The following is an 18839-nucleotide window of genomic DNA, read 5'->3' on the forward strand; positions in this document are numbered from 1 at the left end:
TTGCCTCTGATGCAATCAGCTGTGCAATGTATATAATGGTGTGATCGCTACAAAATGACTTAAAGACCTATCAGCCTGTGCCATCTAAAGTTTCATGCCAGAACTAGGTCATTTCTAGGGAGTCGCACCATGTGACATATTTCAACCTAACTAATCTTTACTTGTGATAAAGTCAAATTATCTAACATTTTCTAATATTTAAAGAATCATTTTTTACCTCATCATATTCTCAGAATTTTTATTTTTCACCAGATATACAGCCATTTTTGTCATCTTGTAGTCTTAAAGTAATTGTGCAAGATATTTTACAGCTCTAAGCTTAAAATTAGTGGTGTGTCAGTCTCTCTCACTTTTTGCTCTTATTTACACATCTCATCTCCATCAACACCTCATCCTCACACCTGAAAACTCTTCATCACTGCCTGCACTCCTCCTCCTCACACCTGCACCTGTCTCATCCTCGCTCACTCTGTTTTCTGATTTTTATTCCTCCCTCACACCTAGCAAAGCTTTCTCCATCAGCCAGTGCTCCACACTGGGTCCAAACGACTTTTTAAAGGCAGGGGAAGCAGGGAACCATCGCATTGGTGACGCAGTGTACCTAAAGGCCCATGCATAAACATGGCCGAGTAATACTCTTAAACGAGCAAGCATCCAAAACAGGACGCATGCGAGACGAGCAGAGAGAGGGAGAGAGAAGAGTAGGCATGCCAGATGAGGGGTATTATCAATCATGGGCTGCTCTATTAATTCCATCAAGGCCTTGGCGCCCGCTGACATTATGACACGCCATGGGCCTGGCAGCGTCCCTGAGGTGGCTACATCATGCACAGCTTTTGAAATGCTAATGGCTGCATAACCTTAAACAGTGTGGCGAATTATCTCCTTGCCTTCAAGTCGAGCACCCCTTTACCTTCTCTCCTCTTCCCTTCTTCCTCCTCACCCCCCACCGTCCTCTCCCCCGGCTGCCTGACCCCGCTGGCAGACAGAGACCGCTTGAGGAAGAGTGTGATAAAGGACAGGGAACATAGAGAAAAGACGACAATTGAAAGGGAGAGAGGTCGCCCCTTCCTGTGGAGCTGAAGATACTGACGATGCTGATGGTGAGCAGTGTGTGATTGTGTGCGTTCGTGTGTGTTTGCCTATATGTGTGAGTGAGATGACGCCCTTAATGAAGATGTCTCAAGGACATGTCCACACGCTCGAGGTGGGTTGCCGCTCCCTCTGGTCACTTGCCTGTCTGTAATTATTTCTGACTCATGAAGGTGACTGTGAGAGGGACACACACACACACACATATGCAGGAGGTTGTAACACACAGACCATTGTCACATGAACATACCAGTGTTATTTTAGTAACATTTGTATGCTATTATAGTACTTATTATTTCAATTTTCATTTTTTAAATATATTTGTTTTTTTCATTATTGTTGTTATTATTATTAGTATTAGTAGTAGTAGTGGTAGTAGTAATATTACTATCTAGGTTTAATTTCCAGCTGATCTTGACCTTAACTTCAGTTAGTGTTTCTAATTTGCATTTAGCATATTTTCATCTAATATGTATATTTTATTTTATTTCTGCTTTATTTTAATTAATAAAAATGGTTTTAATAGTTTTTACTTAACTGGCACATACAGTACATTGTGAGGTCACAAGACCGAATTTCAGCTTAAAAATACTGAGTTTAAAAACAATACATCAGTACATTTTGCCTAAAAATAATTGGTGTGTTTGAGTAAAGAAAGCACAATGAACTTCATGCATGAAACACTCACAGAAGGCTTCACACACCTGATTTGGTGTGAATCTGTTGGTGTTGAATTTAGAAGTGAGCATTATTAATTAAATAAGACATTCTAAGGAAGAGGTAAAACACACACATATCCCCATATCTCTTTCCATGCACGATTTGAAATTTGAATCGGCCACATCCTACTAAACTGCAATTCAATAAATTCAATACTTAATGGCATTCCGGGAAAATGACGTGTTCTTCCACCCATAAATTCACCATGGAATCAAAATATCAAAACTGACAATTCTTTATTTTCTTTTTTATGGAATATTAAAGTTGTTATTATAAATGATTTATTTGTGCACATCATTATTTTTAAAACATCATGAGCCCTCTCTCTTTTCTTCTCTGATAATGTGTTTACTGATGTGAGGAGCGGGACAACCTGTCAATCACATGAGATCACAGCAACAGCAAACCACAACGAACCAATCAATTCTCAATGTACAAAATCAAGTCCCACCCTGCATTTGGTCTTTTTCAAGAAGCCATTTTCTTCTTAAAAAGAAACTGCAGTCTGCACTGGCATATAGGTCACCGTGATTTTGCCTAGTAAGACATGTTCCTGGATCAACATATTTTGTTGATCCTGGAACAACATTCCTGTCTGAAAATTTAGTCTTAACCCTATTGCTACCCCTAAACCTAATCCTACCCATAACGTATCCCTGAAATCCCTTACAGAAAAAACACATGAACTTCACATGTGCAAAAACACATGTGGTCACATGTGACCACATGCACATGTGATTTTTGCACATGTGAAATTTAACATGTGAAAACATGTGATCACATGTGAAGTTCATGTGTTTTTTCTGTAAGGGATCAGAGGGGAAAGATATGTGAATAACACTGATGTAAAAGCACCTATCCCTGGTTGCAAGCCTAAACTTGACATAAATGGTAAAGTTGTCCCTCAAATCTGATTGGTTGATTGAAATGTTGTTCCAGGATCAACAAAGATGTTGATCCAGGAACATGTCATACTTGGTGAAATCACATTCACCGTGGCATATATGCCACACCAACTGGGCTCTTAAAGAATGTTTTTATTCAAAGCGACTTAAAATGCATTCAAGCTAAACATCAAGTCTGCACATTCCCTTGGGATTCAAACATATGACTTTGGCATCTGGTGTCATGTTCATCCAGCCATGCAACAGTAACATAAGAAAAGAGCAAGAAATCTTAATCTTAACCTTAATCTCAAAATATCAATACATATTATGTTAAACCAGTGGTTCCCAAACTGGGGGCCCGGAGTAATAAAAAGGGGGGTGCTGCAAAACTAAGGGATATCAATTATATAATTGAACACAAAATATTAATTTGTAATATTTTATTACATCAAGATGACTCGCACTACCCGCTCGAGCGGTCTGTTATCAGTTGTAGCGGTTGCTGTTGTGGAATAACAGCCAGTGCAGCTTGATGCCGTGATTGACGAATCAGAATTGAGTATTGCAGGTAGCCTTGTAAAAATATAAATGAATGATGCATGATTCTGCACTAAGCATGGACAAGTTTGTGAAAGGACTGCCAGTGCCAGGTAAATGCAGACAATGAATCTACTTTAAATGTCACAACTACCAAATAGAAAGCAAATAGAACCCATTAAAATCAGTGATGCTGTCTACACTGGATGTGGCGCAACATGTGTTTTTCTTCTGTTTACAACAGAGCATGCAGCAGCATTAGTAAACTTTGTTTTCCTCTTTATGTACTTGTGACAGACCTTCCCCTTCAGGATGGCCAGAATATAGAATTTTTAAGAATTGGTTCTCTTTCCATTCATCAGCTGAATTTTTTAATGGAATTTTGAAGTATTTATTATAAATGATTTATTCGTGCACATCATTATTTAAAAAAAAAAAAAAAAAAAAAAAAAAAACAATCATGTGCCCTCATAATCAAATCAAAATAACTTCCCATCCCTCTTGAAACAACATCTCTTCTCTGATGCCATGTTTACTGGCTTGAGGGCGGGACAACCTGTCACTCACATGAAATCACAGCAACAGCAAATCATAACCATTCAATTATTTCCCAATGGAAAAGATTTGGTCATTTTGTCTTTTTCGCGAAGCCATTTTCTTCTTAAAAAGAAACTGCAGTCTGCACTTGTGTTATCATGCATTGGTGTGGACGCTAATAAAGTTATCATCATAGTTATCTTTCTTGGCCTTAAGAACACAGTAGTCTTTTCATAAGAGGTGGCTGATGTCATCAAAGATAAATTGAGATTGAAACTGATTACAAAATCCAACAAGCAATACATTTTCCAATATGTCAACTCAATACGTTTTCCAATATGACAACTCAGAACACCCTTATTTCTGATTGCAGACCAATCACAAAGGCCTCTAATTTCAACTTGTTGTGGGAAAAAAATCTCATCACGAGGATCCATCTCTCTCGGTACCCAGATGCCTAAAACCATTGTCTGTTGAGAAAACAATCCCAAAACAAGCCACCTCAGAGCTGAAAACCCATCCCAGGAGAACATTCATCTTTAACTCTGTCTCAAGTCCAAATCTCTGTTTTGATTGCAGAATGTGACAATACATACTCTTCTTAAGAGATTTCTATCTCCCTCTCTTTCTCTTTCTGTCTTACTCTCCGTGTTTACGGCCACTTGGAGGAATCGTTGTGATTATCATCATCAGTGGAGATGCAAAGCCATGTAGTGACAAGCAATCTGTCTCCTGAGCGGGCCCTCATATGAATCCTGCAGCCGTGTTGACGGAACGTGCCGTGCCGCCAGTGCAAGCGAGCCCACTAGAGGCGTAATAGCATTTCAAGTGTTTCTGCCACTCAAGCCGAATCCGCCCACTGAAGAACATTAACGTCAACAGCAAGCAGCTGCATGCATGCCAGACAAGCATGTAAATGCAGGAGAGAAACATTGCAACAGTCTTAGCACCTGACTAACTAATCTTCAAATTAGAGAAGTGCTAGAAGCTACTGGTGTCTTGTTGTTAAAGCTTCAAGGTACAAATTTTGTTGACTCTAATCTGTCTGTATTTAAAGTCAAGAGAATTTGTGTTTTGCAACCCATTTTACATTCACATTCTGATACATTTCTGAATGTAAAAGGATACTCATAGATGAATAAAATGTAGATTTTATCTATCTGGATCCTGAAATATAGACATTTCATACCAGAATTGAGTCAGACTGGATGTAAATTTGGTAAAGCAAATAGCTATTTAACTATTAGGCTATATATTAAAGGCCCACTGAAGTGCCTTGGAACATGCAGCATTATTTAAAATGTTGACGTAATTTCCACTGAAACAGGAAGACAGGGTGGGACATATTGAACAGCTCCTCCCCTTTTTTAAATAGCCAATAGCGTTTTGTTTAAATCACAGCTCGGCCAGAGCTGTTGAGCTTGGTAAAGCCTTAGTTTCCTCCTTATTTCACTAACGTGAAACCAGACTTCATTCGCCTCAATTGAAAGCATATTTACACTGCCTGAATCGTTCCCTATTCCCTATATAGTGCACTATGTGCCATTCACCATGTAGAAAATAGTAAATGTGTAACAAGTGACCAGGGTTGCCAGGTTTTCACAACAAAACCCGCCCAATTGCTACTCAAAACTAGTTCAGTTGCTTTTCAGGGGGGTGTCCTCCTGTAAAAATCACATTCTGGGGGGTAAAAATCAAATTTTTTGGTGGGATTCCCCTGGTAAAATTCACATTCCATGGACTAAATATCATGTTATTTGGGGTCAACATGAAAACAACCCACGGCAACAGTGTTAAAGTAGCCCAATTCCATGGGAAACCGCAGACTATGCAACACTGCAAGTGACAGATTTTAGCCGCAGCTTCAGTGTCTATTTATAATGTAGGGGGCGGGACGTTTTAGATTCTAGAGAGCATTTGATTGGACAGAATATCTGATGAGAAGCTGAAGTGCAGCGTGATGTCATCAAAATCACTGATCCAAACTGGCGGAAGTGAGAGACTGTACGTTTTGAACGCTTATATCTTCTTAATACGAATTTTGTACTAAGTACACTAGCTTAAGGCATCATATTCCTACTAAAAGCCAAAAAAACTTCAATTTTGATTTCTTGGCGACTTTAACATTATGCAATAGCCAACATTTTGTCATTTCAGAGGCATGGCAACTTATTATTTTTTGATTAAAGATAAAGAACAACAGCTTTCTTTGCATGCACCTGATAATTGTTCGCTATTAGACCAGGAATGTGCATTCAGAAAATACTGTAAATAGGGTAAGTTATTTCACGTCGACTTTACTTCAATAAAGCGATTCATTTAAGTCATGGACGTTAAAAGGGACCAGCCGGCATCTTTCTATTAATGTGTAATTTTCATGTACTTGCAAGCTTGTATTGTCAAGTCTATTCTATATTTTTACATGGAGGGATACATGAGATTTGTGAAATGAGCAGCTGTGTGTATTGCTCTAAACTTGGTTTGATACAGACTTCTGGAAGGGGGAGATCCCTGGCCAGCGTAATTAGCTGCGAAGACTCTGAATGTCATGGAAACCAGCTGCTTTTGATCCGTGTGTCTCTCCTGCAGTATCTCTACTCCGTGGCCACATTCTCAGCAGCCCTTGTTAGGGCTTAGAACCGTTAATCCAGCACTACAATCCTCTGCCATCCTGATCCTGATGCCGGGATGAAAAATTTACACATTCTCACCTTGTTCTCTGAGCCTTTCCCCTCTGTCTCTCTCTGTATCTTCGCCTCTTCTCTTTGTCTCTCGCCTTCCTTGTGATGATTATTTTAAAAGTGTGCAGAGATGGGTTTTGTGTTTGCTTCGCCTGCTTAACTAGAACAAAGCGCCTGGAGAACTGGGAGAGAAGATCAGAGTTTTTCTTCAAAGTTCCCCTCACCTGGGTGAGAACCAGCATAGGCACTCTCACAGCCAAAAGTACTGTTGGTACAGCTTTTAATACAGTTATAACTAGCACTAGCATCAAGACACTGATATAGCACACTTACTACATATTGAAGCTGACTTTTTATTAGGCAGCTACAGGAAATTGACTGTAGGCAATCTAGGCATCATACCACATAATTGGTTCAGAAGAGTATCTGTTAATGTGTAACTGCTTAAGTACCGAATTACCTTATATTCTAAACCTAGTATATCTAAATCTACTGGTAACATTATCCCCCCAAAAAATGCTACAGTACAAGCATGTTTGGGTGTTTCTTTAACTATTTGGGCACTTCTGGCCCTAAGAACTTTTAGAAGAAAAAAAACATCTTGTCAAACACATTTTTCACAACCTCACATAATTTGTCGACTAATAATGTCCAACTGTTTCTGCCATGGAATAAAAAATACAATTCGGACTTTTTTTCTCCCAATTGTGAGATGAAGGGCCAGATTTACTAAACGGGCCAAATCAGCATGAGAGCGCAATTCCACAAATGCACCGATGGGAGTGGCAAGTTTTATGCCTGATCTACTGCTGATGCACAAAATAAAGAACACAGATGACTCATGATCAAATCATGTACATAATGACCAATGCAATCTACCAAGAGCAGCCCAAATTAGCGTTGGGTCGCAAATAAGCAGAGCTGATGCTCATCAGGTGCAGGTCGATACAGACACAACTTGTTACATGTAATATACGGATAACATCTTCCTCTGGCATTCCAAAGAAATTAATAAGAGTGGAAAATATTTTCTCCCTTCTCGCGCTCTCTGTTCTCTGCAGTGTCTCCTCCTAGAAGCAACAATTGCAACCATGTTGCAAAATGGGTTCAGACCTGCTTTTTGGGCATTAAATAATGGTGCAAATAGCAGTAAATTGACTAGCGCAAATCATTAGTAAATCACGATTCATTTAAATAATCTTCTCCCATAAATTTTGCGTCTGAAAGGGAAACTCCTATAAATGCATATGCAATAAGGTCAGCGACAAAAACAACTCAGTCCACACCTTTTCAATGCTAATTTTGCACAGCGTGTCTTTAATAAATCCCGACAGTAGTTTTTTTTTATGCCAAAAGAGGGTTTGCGCTGGCACAAGCTGTTAGTAAATCTGGCCCTATCTCTCATGATTCAGGCTTTATAGCTCTTAATTCTAAGTTTATAACTCACAATTCAGAGTAAAAGTCCGGAAAAGAATATCGATAAACTCAAGAGTTGTTAGAAATAAAGTCCGATTTGTGAGGTTTTAGAACTTTCGGTTCAATCGTCCTTAATTCATCGGGTTTTTTGAATGGATTTTTGGTTAAATGCCTAAAAATTGTCTGTGGTTTACACAAGCACAAGATATTTTCACATTTTATTCCACAACATAAAATACATCAGCAATACTCTTGTGATATTTTTTTTAAAGCTTTTACTTGTTTTGAAAAAGGTGGTTGTTAACAAGTTGCTAAATGGGGCTACAAAGGTTGTCAGGGACATTAAACACATTTGTGGATTTTGTTAATAATTACTCATTTTTGGGTCTGAATAATCTAATAAAAAAAACAGATTACTCCAATAATCAAAATAATTTTTAGTTGCAGCCCTAAACAAAATTACAGCTTGACTGCAGATGACACACACAAATAATATTGTTTTTTCTTTATTCTCATATTACATGATTCATCCAGTCTCGAACAGTGTCCACTCCTTGGAAGAGAAGTAGACTAACTTTTGATAATTTTATTAGAGGCAAAATTACTAGTTTTGATTGAAATGACACCTATGGGACAGTCATAATTTGTTTAAAAAAAAAATTATATAAATAATCATCAAGGAAATATTGAAATGTTTTGATTATTATTTCATTTTGTTTTAATTATCATAATTTTTTAATGTATTTTTTATGATTTTTCATACAATTTTCAGTACAGAAAAGCGTTTGAGGCTTGAAATGCCGGAACAAGATGCAGTCTTGCATCTCCCGCATAAGCACCACAGCTGAATGCACCTGGAGTACACAGTTTACTGCTAGGCCACGGGTCCAGTTGCAGGAATATACATTGATAACTTCATAGCAAAGAACTACCACAGCTACATAATTGCTAACATCAATCCACTTTTTTCACAACAAAGCTTTCAGTCTGCTTTAAATTATCTCTAATGGAGGTCTATATTCCATTAGCCCATCATGCAAGTACTGCTCCTTCCATTCAAAGTCTCTCTGGTCTACGATAAATACTCATCTTATTGTACCTGATGAGCCAATGGTCACAACACTGCAATTTGCTGCTGTGCAGAATCTTAGCTTGACTGCATTGTGGCGTACTGCTAATATCTCATTCACAAGCTCATGTTCTCACCTCGAGCGCTGTTTTTGATGTGTGCCGCTGACACTAGGCTGGCTCTGCAGGCTGTGTGTGTGTGTGTGTTAAAAGACGAATCTGAACTATATTAAATGATTGCCATCCCCCATATCATATATTAAGAATCTCTCACTCTACACTGACAATGATTTGTACTAACAAGGAAAGAGAATCAATCCTGATAGGCTTCCAATGCATTATTACTCTGCATGTCTGAATAATTCTGCCTTAGAAACAAAGTACGTTCATGTAGCAGTTTTAGGTGAGACAAAGTACCTTTGCTAATCTCAAAACGCCACCTGCTAATCACCGCTGCTAATATGTGTAATTAACACACAGGTGACCACCTCAAAACCAACTCAGATGACTTAAACAGTAATGCAAACAATCATTACGCTTTGTTCAATCCTACATAATGGTGATCAAAAAAGCTATCAAACAACAACAAGAAAGTGGGATACACTTGGAAGGTACAGCGCTATCTTTCATCCCTGCTTCCCTCTGTACTCAAACAAGGAGTCTGCATCAAATTAAAAGCACATAGGCATGTGATGAGAGGAACTGTGTGTGCGTGTGCTCGTGCAGATGCATCTCATGTGGCTACTGACGTTGTCGTTCTCTTGAAGAAACCATTTCAACTCGTCACATCAATAGGAAACTCTACAGAGCGGAGCGGAACAGCTATGCTTGATAAATCATTTCTGTGCAGAGGCAATCGCCTGCACTCAAACGTACATCTGACCCCCGTTCCTCTCTGCCTATATCATGAGGAGAGGAAATCTAAGAGTGTATTAGCTTTAGAACATTGTTGATACGTTTGTGCGAGGGCAATGCACTAATGAGCCATGCAGAAAGACAGCGGCCACCCTTCAGAGAATTCTCTCTGTTTCTGGAGGAGTCTGATAGTCAGTTAATGATATATGAATGTAAATATATCAGAATGGTATGGTGCTTTTTTCCATATCAGAGAGATGAAGCTTGTGGGGGCATGCGCATTGCTTGACTGACAGGCAGATTCTGGGACCAGAACGGAGGGCAGCTTTTTGCGCCACCCACATCCATCTTCACGACTGCGCTGTTTTGAATCGAAGCATCTTCATTTTGGTTAAGCCCTGAATTGTCAAAAGCATCAATTCAACTGAGACATTGGAGGCCTTTTAAGACCACTATGGCATCTAGTGACTGCTGTAAAAACAGGTGTGAAATTCCTGACACACGGAAGGGAGAGTGTCTATTTCGACCTCAGAGCCCATGACATGTCTTATATTAAAGAAATAGCACATAATAAAAACCAGTACCATTCCAATTAGAGATCATTGTGTGTAAACAGAGGTTGTCTCAGCTAACCGAGGGGAAGCCCATACCGGGTCATTACCCGCTGCCCTTCAACTCCATGGGAAGTTGGATTTCCTCGTCTCCAGTTTCCACTAATCATTGTCCTCCAGGGCTGAGGAACCTCCCACCGTCATCAGCTGCCCTGTCCAAATGCAATCAGCAGTGAACACAGCAATCTTTTTCCCATTAAACAATCGTCCTCCCAGACAGGAGATAGGGCCGATTCCACGTCTTACTCCATCATAGGCCTCTGAGGACCGCCGCCCTATCGGCCTGAAGTAACGTTAGGAGGCTCCCGCTCACTGAGAGCCTCAAAGGGAAAAACAATGTCTACTTTGTTCTGACAGCGAGCACTCAGCAGGGAAAATGTTTAAAGGCTACTTAATTAGGGAGAAAGTGAGAGGTAAGGCTATCCTCAGATGTGAATACAGCACAAACAAAGGGAATAAAAGGAGCTCGACTGATCGTTACCTGTTTAAATGCACTCAAGCACCTCTTTTTTTTTTTTTTTTTCTCAGGGGTTATATATTTAAATGCTTTTCAAAAAATATGTATGTTGAAATACTATAGAGTCGAGGACGAGGTGCCCTAATTGTCTCCCTATTGACTTGTCAGATGACTCTGCAAGACTATGATGAGTACTTTGCACATTGATTACTTGCGTCATAAGTTCGGTGCGTGTATGATTTTAAATAAAAATGTATTTAAAAATGTGTGAAAAAATTAAAATTTTATAAAAATTACAGTACATCATAAAAACATATTTTTTTAATTATTCAATTTAAATATAAAATTATACATTTAAATTCATGGCTGGGATAGGCTCCAGCATCTGTGCGACCCTACATAGGACAAGACTGGATCATTAAAATATATAATGGAATAATATAAAATATATTTAATATTTAATAAACAAGAGAGTGAGTGAGTGAATGAGTGTGTGCATGACTGAGTGAATGAGTGAGTGAGTGAGTGAGTGAGTGAGTGAGTGTGTGCATGACTGAGTGAGTGACTGAGTGAGTGAGTGTGTGCATGACTGAGTGACTGAGTGAGTGAGTGAGTGAGTGTGTGTGACTGAGTGAGTGAGTGAGTGCGTGACTGAGTGAGTGAGTGAGTGTATGCATGACTGAGTGACTGAGTGAGTGAGTGAGTGAGTGAGTGAGTGTGTGTGACTGCGTGAGTGTGTGTATGTGTGTGTGTGTGTGTGTGTGTGTCTGAATGACTGAGTGAGTGAGTGAGTAAGTGTGTGTGACTGAGTGAGTGAGTGCGTGACTGAGTAAGTACGTGCGTGAGTGCATGTGAGACTGAGTGAGTGAATGTGTGTGTGAATGACTGAGTGAGTGACTGAGTGAGTGCGTGAGTGAGTGAGTGCGTGACAGTGCAAGTGTGACTGACTGCATGCGTGAAAGAGTGACTGTGTGCGTGAATGACTTGAGTGAGTGACTGACTGAGCGCGTGGGTGACTGAGTAAGTGCGTGAGTGAGTGCATGTGAGACTGAGTGAGTGAGTGTGTGAGTGACTGAGTGAGTGACTGACTGAGTGCGTGGGTAGGTGAGTGAGAGTGTGTGTGTGTGACTGAGTGAGTGTGTGTGTGAGTGAGTGAGCGAGTGCGTGAGAGTGTGTGAGTGAGTGAGCGAGTGCGTGACTGAGTGCAAGTGTGACTGACTGCATGCGTGAATGAGTGACTGTGTGCGTGAATGACTTGAGTGACTGACTGACTGAGTGCGTGGGTGAGTGAGTGAGTGAGCGAGTGATTGAGTGAGTGACCGAGTGCATGCGTGACTGACTGAGTGCGTGAGTGAATGTGTGTGTGTGTGACTGAGTGAGTGAGTGTGACTGAGTGAGTGCGTGACTGAGTGAATGCGTGTGTGAGTGACTGAGTGAGTGTGTGAGTGAGTGAGTAAGTGACCGAGTGCATGCGTGACCGAGTGCATGCGTGATTGACTGAGTGACTGACTGAGTGCGTGAGTGAACGCGTGTGTGTGACTGAGTGCGTGAGTGAGTGTGACTGAATGAGTGTGTGACTGAGTGAATGCGTGTGTGAGTGACTGTGTGAGTGAGTGAGTGTGTGAGTGAGAGTGTGTGAGTGAGTGAGCGAGTGCGTGACTGAGTGCAAGTGTGACTGACTGCATGCGTGAATGAGTGACTGTGTGCGTGAATGACTTGAGTGACTGACTGACTGAGTGCGTGGGTGAGTGAGTGAGTGACCGAGTGCATGCGTGACTGACTGAGTGCGTGAGTGAATGTGTGTGTGTGTGTGTGTGACTGAGTGAGTGAGTGTGACTGAGTGAGTGCGTGACTGAGTGAATGTGTGTGTGAGTGACTGAGTGAGTGTGTGAGTGAGTGAGTAAGTGACCGAGTGCATGCGTGACCGAGTGCATGCGTGATTGACTGAGTGACTGACTGAGTGCGTGAGTGAACGCGTGTGTGTGGCTGAGTGCGTGAGTGAGTGTGACTGAATGAGTGTGTGACTGAGTGAATGCGTGTGTGAGTGACTGTGTGAGTGAGTGAGTGAGTGAGTGAGTGAGTGAGTGATGTGTGACTGAGTGCATGTGTGACTGAGTGAGTGAGTGACTGACTGAGTGCATGAGTGAATATGTGTGTGTGACTGAGTGCGTGAGTGAGTGAGTGAGTGAGTGAGTGAGTGAGTGAGTGTGACTGAGTGAGTGCGTGACTGAGTGAGTGTGTGAGTGAGTGCATGTGTGTGTGGCTGAGTGAGTGAGTGACCGAGTGCATGCGTGACTGACTGAGTGACTGACTGAGTGAATGAGTGAATGTGTGTGTGTGGCTGAATGCGTGAGTGAGTGCGTGACTGAGTGAGTGCGTGACTGAGTGAGTGTGTGAGTGAGTGCATGTGTGTGTGGCTGAGTGAGTGAGTGACCGAGTGCATGCGTGACTGACTGAGTGACTGACTGAGTGAATGAGTGAATGTGTGTGTGTGGCTGAATGCGTGAGTGAGTGCGTGACTGAGTGAGTGCGTGACTGAGTGAATGTGTGTGTGAGTGACTGTGTGAGTGACTGAGTGCGTGAGTGAATGTGTGTGTGTGGCTGAATGCGTGACTGAGTGCGTGACTGAGTGAATGTGTGTGTGAGTGACTGTGTGAGTGACTGAGTGCATGAGTGAATGTGTGTGTGTGGCTGAATGCGTGAGTGAGTGCGTGACTGAGTGAGTGCGTGACTGAGTGAATGTGTGTGTGAGTGACTGTGTGAGTGACTGAGTGCATGAGTGAATGTGTGTGTGTGTGGCTGAGTGCGTGAGTGAGTGAGTGTGACTGAGTGAATGCGTGTGTGAGTGAGTGAATGCGTGTGTGAGTGACTGTGAGTGAGTGAGTGAGTGAGTGAGTGAGTGTGTGAGTGAGTGAGTGCATGTGTGACTGAGTGACTGACTGAGTGCGTGAGTGAATATGTGTGTGACTGAGTGCGTGAGTGAATATGTGTGTGACTGAGTGCGTTAGTGAGTGAGTGCGTGAGTGAGTGTGTGAGTGAGTGAGTGAGTGTGACTGAGTGAGTGCATGACTGAGTGAGTGTGTGAGTGAGTGACTGAGTGAGTGTGTGTGACTGAGTGCATGTGTGTGTGACTGAGTGAGTGAGTGACCGAGTGCATGTGTGAGTGAGTGAGTGTGACTGAGTGTGTGTGTGACTGAGTGTGTGTGTGACTGAGTGAATGCGTGTGTGAGTGACTGAGTGAGTGTGTGAGTGACCGAGTGCATGTGTGACTGAGTGCATGCGTGACTGACTGAGTGACTGACTGAGTGCGTGAGTGAATGTGTGTGTGTGACTGAGTGCGTGAGTGAGTGAGTGTGACTGAGTGAGTGTTTGAGTGAGTGTGTGAGTGAGTGCATGTGTGTGTGACTGAGTGCTTGAGTGAGTGAGTGAGTGAGTGAGTGTGACTGAGTGAGTGCGTGACTGAGTGAATGCATGTGTGATTGAGTCGGTGTGTGAGTGAGTGCATGCGTGACTGACTGAGTGACTGACTGAGTGCGTGAGTGAATGTGTGTGTGACTGAGTGCATGAGTGAGTGAATGTGTGTGTGTGTGTGTGTGTGTGTGTGTGTGTGTGTGTGTGTGTGTGTGTGTGTGTGTGACTGTGTGACTGAGTGCGTGAGTGAGTGAGTGTGTGACTGTGTGACTGTGTGAGTGCGTGAGTGAGTGAGTGCGTGAGTGAGTGAGTGAGTGAGTGAGTGAGTAAGTGAGTGAGTGACTATGTGTGCATGACTGAGTGAGTGAGTTTGTGCATGAGTGAGTGAGTTTGTGCATGCATGCGTGCGGGAATGACTGAGTTAGTGAGTTTATGCGTGAGTGAGTGAGTGAGTGAGTGAGTGAGTGAGTGAGTTTGTGCGTGTATGCGTGCGTGCGTGCGTGAGTGAGTGAGTGAATGACTGAGTGAGTGCACGAATAGACCTCAAATAGACCTCTTTGACAATATAGAGCCTGTTTACACCTGGTCACTTCATACATTTTCTTTGATCAGATGGCTATCCAATCATGGAAAGACCAGGTGTAAATGCTCTCCAAAACACTTTTGAGATGGATTTAAATCTGATCACACAAACCACTTCAGGAGGTGGTCTGGGATGCATTCCAGACAAACTGAACAAGTGTAAATGCATCTGGTTTTTGAAACCACATATGTAAATTTTATTCCTCCCAAAATGGTCAAAAATAAAAGTGTGAGAGTGTGTTATAGGCTACATGACGTTATAGATAGATATGACAGCACTATTGCAACACTCATCGCTGCAGATGAGTAGCTGAGTATCTCTTCACCAAACAGATACGCAAAATGCCGCAAATGAAACTGAATTTTCAGCGTCACATCTAAATTCACAACTAAATTGTCTTACCAGTGCTGATGCCGCTCTCTCTTCTATTGCAAGAAATTAACTGATAATTAATAAAATGCAGGTCATATGTTGCTTTTGTTGATGTGAACTACGTTATTTGCATATAGCCAGGAAATTGAAGATCAGATTTATATTTGTGTAAATGAAACAGTTTTAACAAATCTGATAGCTATCTGATCAGTAAAACCACATGAAGTGATCATTTAAATGAACACAATCAGTGGATTGCATTTTAAACATTTATATCTAATCTTAGATATTTTTTTTTTCCTCACCCTGATATGTACACACACATAAATAAACACACACAGTCTGTCCAGGACTACGAAGAGGAGACACAAGGTTATGGCATTTCATTCTCTGAAGACTCATACATAAACACACCCTTAAGCTATGGATAACAACAACACACTAAGCTCTTCTTTCTCTCCCGCTTTCTGTCTCACAGCTTGGAAGAAAGTGCCGTTTAGCCCAAACCTTAGTGAAAGGTATAAATTCCCCTTGTGACAAACTGCCCCCCTCCCATCTTCAGAACTGCTCAATTATTAATAGATAAACACAGAGCAAGTCATTTCTTATGGGTTGTCGGCAGACATATTGCAGGCGGGGATCTCTCAGGCCCTGAAAACACAGACTGGAGCTGACAGTGTAAAGGCAGAGGAACGGTTTAAGGTCAAACACACTCACAGCTCCTGAGAGAGGGGGAGAAATGTCAGGAGAGGATGAGCGGGGAAAGGGAAAGAGAGACAGCAAGATGCCGTGTATTAGTCATCACTCGCCTGAGTTGAAGGTGGATGTTTGTGTGTGTGTTTCTTTGAGTTTGGGGATGACTGCATGCAATACTGCTGGAATGTTGTAAAGGGAAGTTTGTTATGAATCCTGAAAGTACTGTATGCAATGTGCTCCAGTAACTGAGTCAAATTAGGAATACTGTACACTATATAAAGTAGTGGAGTGGAAGCTAGGGAGGCGAAAGAAAAGTATAGAAAAAGCAAGGTTTTATCAAACATTTTAAAGACAACAAATCCCCCTGAAGTTAATTTATAATATTAGTCAGCGTTTCTTGAAATAAAAGCAGCTTTACATGACCATTTCCAACCATGTGAATGACCTGTTATTATTATAAAATATGTAAAATTGTTTACAATGCTTACTTACATCAGAGTGCATAAGTTTGTAGGTTTGTGTTGAATCCAATATAGTTGCTGCCGCCCCATTCTTCAATAACAGCCTCTTTGCAATGTCTGGCTTACAGTGTGACATGTTCACAAAACAATCCACCTGGAATGCGCAACACACATAAGGTCAGATTGACATGATCAGGGACTTTGGTTAAAAAAAAAAAAAAAAAGTCATTCTTTCCCAACTCTTTGATCATCTGAAAGGCTATAGAGACTCCACAGCCAGGAAAAGTAATATTTGCCAAACTTCACCTACATCTATGTCCACAGGAATAATAGTATGTCTTTTTTTTTTCCTGGTATTTCAGAATATTATTATCTCCTTACTTTTCTGTGACTGGGCATGTTGCTGAATACACAACATGCATTAAAGGGTTAGTTCACCCAAAATTGAAAATTATCCCATGATTTACTCACCCTCATGCCATAGGTGAGACGAGCACAATTGGAGATATATTTGAAAATATCCTGGCTCTTCCAAGCTTTATAATGGGGGGGACCAATTTTGAAGCCCAGAAAAATGCATCCATAAATCATAAAAAATAATCCACAGCTCTATTTGTTTGAACTGTGAGAGGTGTCTAAGCTTACAGTACTCCGTCATACATCGCGTCAGGGGTTACTCTTGTGCTGCATGTTGACTTGCGCAGTATTTATTAACCACCTGGAGCCGTGTGGGGTACTTTTATGATGGATGGATGCATGCATGCATTTTTGGGGAGCTTCAAAAATTGTGCCCCCCATTCACTACCATTATAAAGCTTGGAAGAGGCAGGATATTTTTAAATATTATATCTCTGATTGTATGCGTCTGAAAGAAGATAGTCATATACACCTAGAATAGCTTGAGGGTGAGTAAATCATATGATGTATATGTATATGTATATGTATATGTATATGTATATGACTGTCTTCTATCCCATATGGGATCATTTTCATTTTTGGGTGAACTAACCCTTTAACATGCACACATGGACGTTCTTATGTTACAGTAAAGTGCTCATCATGATTGTAATGTAATTGATCTTGTTGGATTGGGGAGGAAGCTTTGTTAACTCCTTGTAGGTTTTTATTTTTTTCATTAGTAGTAAACATCAACAATGCGAAGATATGCAAACTGTATGAAATGGGATTCATGAAAAGGCATAACCACAAACAGAAATAAACATTAACAAAGTTGCATACGTAAAAGTAACAATCTCAAACAAGCTGAAAACTATTTACATATGTTACCAGAGGCATTTCCAGCCTTCCTTCAGTACTGAGTACAGACCTATCAACAGTGTTATTGTTATTTTCTAGCTCCCCAAAACAACACCAAAGCTATTTTTTAAGAAAAAAATTAAAATAAATTAATTAAAAAATAAAACGCTCTTTCGGAGTAGCATGTTATATATTATTTGCACTATTATTCAAATGACACAAACCACTCCGATGTACTGTACAACACAAGAGTTCTTCTGATACTCTTTTGGTCAGAAAATGTCTTTACCTGCAGTCGTTCACGGGCTGCACGAGAAGGTAATGAACTTAATAAAGACCTCACAGGAAAACAAAAAGACGTGTGTACAAACGCACCAAACGATTCAGCTGCCGACTTTACGATTCGAACTAAACCGCGAATCTATTCGACCGTTTTTAGCCGTTTGACGAATTCATGAAAAAGAACCGACTCAAAAGAGTGATTCATCAACGAATCGCAATTTTCAAAGTAGTCTTTGCGGAACAAAAAGGCGTGTTTCCTAATTTTGGAGCATTTTCAAACCGGGATATTTGCATATCAGAAAATGTACAATAATAATTAATGCACATAATTGACAAAGAACGCTTGTTTATTGTTAGTCTCCATACTATTTACTGTAGTGAACAAATAGATAATTTGTTTGTCCTAATGGACTGTTGGTAGTATTTTTTAAGTGTTCTAAAGGTTCTGGGTTCTAATCTGTCCTCTTATAGCTAGCCTCTCTCTCTCTCTCTCTCTCTCTCTCTCTCTTCTCATTAAAACCAAAGATGCTCATCAGTGATTGTATATAAAGAGCAGGGGACATGTTTGTGTGCATTTTGTTTTGCGCTCATCTGTGTGAAGACAGCACAGTGTGCATGAGCGCCATGAGAATACTGTTGCGCCACTGATAACAGCGGCAAAACTCAGCATGATTTCAAAAACAACACATGCCAGCCAGATCACCTCGTATTTAACACAAACAAACAAATTGCTAATTAACTAGAGATGTTTCTTTTGTATTAGGCCTAGTCCACATGTCAACAGGTAGGCTATTTTTAGGTAGTTTTCCTCCTTCGTTTACAAAACAATCTTGTCCACATGAAAATGCAAAAACATGCTATGAAGCGCTGTAAAGAGCATATTAAACCAACAGGTGGCGATACAATCCTAACTGCA

The 18839-nt window shown here is 40.9% G+C and overlaps 1 long non-coding RNA gene across 1 annotated transcript in view; it reads right to left on the bottom strand.

Annotated features, from left to right (window-relative positions):
* Nucleotides 1-18061, bottom strand: part of LOC125274284 — a 163895-nt gene extending 145834 nt beyond the window's left edge. Inside the window, exons 1-2 of the long non-coding RNA XR_007186227.1 lie at nt 17931-18061; nt 16416-16538 (exon numbers count right to left, since the gene is read on the bottom strand). This is a non-coding gene — a long non-coding RNA (uncharacterized LOC125274284). The remainder of the gene's footprint in view (nt 1-16415; nt 16539-17930) is intronic.
* Between the last annotated feature and the right edge of the window lie 778 nt (nt 18062-18839).

The sequence above is a fragment of the Megalobrama amblycephala genome, linkage group LG8 (genome assembly GCF_018812025.1).
Source record: "Megalobrama amblycephala isolate DHTTF-2021 linkage group LG8, ASM1881202v1, whole genome shotgun sequence".
In the NCBI taxonomy this organism is placed as follows: Eukaryota; Metazoa; Chordata; class Actinopteri; order Cypriniformes; family Xenocyprididae; genus Megalobrama; species Megalobrama amblycephala.